We start from the raw sequence: 4099 nt of genomic DNA, 5'->3' as shown, positions 1-4099 counted from the left end.
ACCTTCTGTTATGAACAAAAAAAAAAAAAAAAATACAATAGATACAGTGCAAAAGGATCCTGTAAAAGTAATTGTTTGTGCAATCTATTCTGAAATGGTTTGTTTCTGTGTGTCAAGTAACAGTGCTGTCCTAGTTTTACATGGACTCTCTCGCAAGCCTATTTTTTTTTTTTTTTTATATATAATATGGCCACCAGAACTGTACGGTCATCAAAATATATAGTTTCCACAGCGAGTGACAAAGGGTCATTATCATTACGACCATCTGATGTTTTTTGTAATTCAAATTCCTCTGCTTCCCCCCCTCACCCACTTTTTTTTTCCCCCCTCATTACTCACACCACGTAATACTCAACACCCTACCGTGTCACTTGATTACCGTGTGGCCGTTGGTAAGGAGAGTTAAAAGCCTTTTCCAAACACAGCCTCGAAGGGACCCAAGTGGTCTGCTGCTGTTTGAATTCCATTGTATACTTCTCATGACCTCCAGGAATGGATCACTTTAACACCTCGTCTACAAACGCATCATTTTGAACCTGTGGACTTCAAGCTGCCACTTCCCGAAACTGGTTGACAGTTTCTCTATGTTTCTGAACACTTCCAAGATCATTCGGGTAATTTCAATTCTCTCTGTTTCCCTGTATGGGAAGCAAATTCAGAAAGCCTGGAAATCAAGCCTTAACTTAATAATTTACGTGTGTATTAACGAGAATCTGGCCAAGCACTGAGCATTGGAGTAAGAACCAAGCCCTTACCCAGTTGCATAATTAAATTTCAGTACCATGAAACATTTATTTCACCTAACAATATCTCACTTGAAATCGTATCAAATACCCTTTGGAAGCCTAAACAGATCATCAACATTAAACGCAAGATGAATTTTTCGATCCCATATATCATTCATTTCTGAAAAAAAAAGAAAAAGAATCCTGTAAATCAAGACATGTTGACAAATTAATCATCAAACATCACAACTTCCTTAAAGTTCTCGTCAACTCATCTCGAAGTTTCCACCCATTTCCATGTAGCGGCTGGGGCACAGCTAAACGATATAATAAGTCATCTGCACGCACATCATAACCTTTCTTAAACATGCGGGCTGACATTTTGTTTACTTTCATATCTCGGGCGAGCGCTCGCCTTCCCTCCTCAGCTGGTAAAATGATTCATTAAACTGACTGGAACTTAGTAAAGGTTAACTTTACTTCACCACTACCCGCCTCTCTGCCTGCCTACCTTCCCTCACTCACAACCCAACGTGTGTGTGTACGTGTGTGTGTGTGTGTGTGTGTGTGTGTAACCGTGGCTGTCATGGCACAACCTGCAGGGTACATCGGCCTGGCCTTGGGTAGGCCGAGTCATCACAGCCAAGGGTCGTACGTACGGTCGTGGACGAGTCGTACCGTGCTGAACAAGGGTCGTACCGTTGTGCTCGAGGGGTCATACCGTCGTGCTCAATGGTCGTACCGTCGTGCTCGAGTGGTCGTAACGTCGTGCACAATGGTCGTACGGTCGTGCTCGAGTGGTCGTAACGCCATGCTTGAGGGGGGGGGGGTCGTACCCTCGTGCTCGAGTGGTCGTACCGTCATGCTCGGGAGTCGTACTTTCATGCACAAGGGTCGTATCATTACCACGCTGATTTAATATTATTCTTCTCAAATGTTCTGCGTCCTTCACATTTCTACATTTTTTGTTACTCTCGACTTTTTTTTTTACTTCGTTTCTCATAATTTCGTTTCCTGTTATGTCTCGTTCTACGTATTGTGCCTTGCTTTCCGTTACGATGTTTCCCAATTCTGCCTCTTTGAAATTACGTAAACTATACCTTCAATCTCACATATATAAACATTATATATATATATATATATATATATATATATATATATATATATATATATATATATATATATATATATTCTGACCGTATCACATATCACCAAAACTGGCTCGTAATTTGTAGCATGGAATTTCCCTCTTATTTGCGGTCAATATACCACAATAACTTGAAGATCCATAATCAATAAGTTGTGACAAAATTCTTGAGGTTATATAAAACATGATAAGCGTCACCTACAGTTTGGTCCAGACTGATGGAAATATGTCTAACCTAACCCAACTGTTTCCCTTCTAACCTGTCTCCATATCACAGGTCACCCTGAGTAATAATAGTCGCTGTCTTTTAACACATTTGTCCCTTCTTTTTAAACAGTTCATCACCAAGACATTCCTCACTCTGTTTAGGGAAGTCTGTATAGACCAACCCTACTAAACTTTTGTTTCTTTAATCACATAATTTGTTACTCCCGTCAATTGCGACTATATAAAGAAGAGAGAGAGAGAGAGAGAGAGAGAGAGAGAGAGAGAGAGAGAGAGAGAGAGAGAGAGAGAGAGAGAGAGAGAGAGAGAATTACGATGGGACTGTGCCACAATGTAGAGCTAACGCATTATAGTTACCAAGAACAAGTCGCGTTGAGTTACGGGTTATCAAGTGCTGTGTGTGTGTGTGTGTGTGTGTGTGTGTGGGTGGTGGTGGGTGAGGCAGAAAGAACAGAGCTGCTTGGGCGAGAGGCGTGAATCTTAACAGCCACGGGAGTGTTGGTTGACTGGACAGCCGTCTCTTAACTAACCCTCCTAATTACCCCAGGCGGGTAATACAGGTAGAACCTCCCTCCCTACCCAGTGGTTTTCTACCACCCGCTACCCGACCATGGGAGAGACAGCCTACCAACCAGTATTGTACCCAAGACATAGTTTTTCCCGTGAGTCGGGGCTGGCCCATAGTTTCTCACGTCATGTCTCGTTTCCATCGGCCACCGCACATTCCATAATCAATCCCGGGTTCATCTGGGACTGACTTCAACCATATGTTACGTCTTCTGTTAAATGTTTCTGTCGCTGTCCCAGTGCACGCCTCGTTTCCTCTTGTAGTACACTTAAGGACCCTGCCAAGGCTGTTTGATATCTCTTTGTTATGGTCCCGTCGTATTATCGCAGACATAATAACTTTGTTCGTTAATGAAATGATTTGTTTTTAATCCTGAAAATCCTTAATGTCGACTACTTAATGCCTCGCACATTCTATTTCTCTCCTTGCGTGTGTGACTTTGTGCGTGCAATGGCGTGTCTGTAAACGTGTGTGTACTCGCACGAGTGTGTGTATTTTGTACACATGTACATGTTTGTGTGGAGTTACGCGCGTTCGTCTATACGTGCGTGTGATGGCATGCACTAGCGTGCATTTGTTTGTGAATGCAGAGATGCATGAGCATGTGGACATACGCTGCACTTGTGTTAAGTGTGTGTGTGTGTGTGTGTGTGTGTGTGTGTGTGTGTGTGTGTGTGTGTGTAGTGTGCGTGTGTGTGGTGTGTGTGTGTGTGTGTGTGTGTGTGTGTGTGTGTGTGTGTGTGTGTGTGTGTGTGTGTGTGTGTGTGTGTGTGTGTGTGTGTGTGTGTGTGTGTGTGTGTGTGTGTGTGTGTGTGTGTGTGTGTGTGTGTGTGTGTGTGTGTGTGCGTACGTAAGGAAGGAGCGGAAACATGTATACTAACCTGATAACGTCTGTGGCGTCGCTCCACTTGCTTCTCCGGAGCTATCTCTTAAGCCTCTAAAATATCCATCGAGCGATTGCGATTCTGTTAATTTCCACCACTCTTTCCCATCCCCCAAAAGGAACACTACACAAATCATCCCATACAACTATTTTATCAAAGACTTCAATTTTTCCACTTCCCGGTGAACACGGAGAGAGAGAGGGGAGGAGGTTATTACTCACAACTACGCTACAAACATCAGTGTGAATCGTACGAGCACCAACCGGTTGCGATAACCGGTTATGTGGCGGTGGTGAAGTGGGGTGAGGGAGGGAGCAACGTGCACACCGAAAAGGCCGCGCAACAACTGCCCGCCCGCCGCCTCACCAAACGTGAAACTCCCCTCTGCGCGCCACAGTTGCCGGATACCACTACACCTGTCTTCTACCATGCCTTGGGGGGGAGGATCTTCATTACCTTCTCCGTTATCATATTTGCATTCCTTCACCCTATTGCATTCCTCTGTGCCATGGTCTCCCGGGTGTGTGAATCGCTGGCAGGAAGGCACGCG

The 4099-nt window shown here is 44.3% G+C and overlaps 1 protein-coding gene across 1 annotated transcript in view; it reads right to left on the bottom strand.

Annotated features, from left to right (window-relative positions):
- Positions 1–3881, bottom strand: part of LOC139754283 (uncharacterized) — a 245920-nt gene extending 242039 nt beyond the window's left edge. The window contains exon 1 of the mRNA XM_071671669.1: positions 3547–3881. The gene's annotated coding sequence lies outside the window, so the exon portion shown is untranslated. The remainder of the gene's footprint in view (positions 1–3546) is intronic.
- Positions 3882–4099: the final 218 nt, after the last annotated feature.

The sequence above is a fragment of the Panulirus ornatus genome, chromosome 2 (genome assembly GCF_036320965.1).
Source record: "Panulirus ornatus isolate Po-2019 chromosome 2, ASM3632096v1, whole genome shotgun sequence".
Lineage (NCBI taxonomy): Eukaryota > Metazoa > Arthropoda > Malacostraca > Decapoda > Palinuridae > Panulirus > Panulirus ornatus.
Note: the sequence above shows the minus strand (reverse complement) of the source record. Positions and strands in the feature narration are given on the sequence as shown.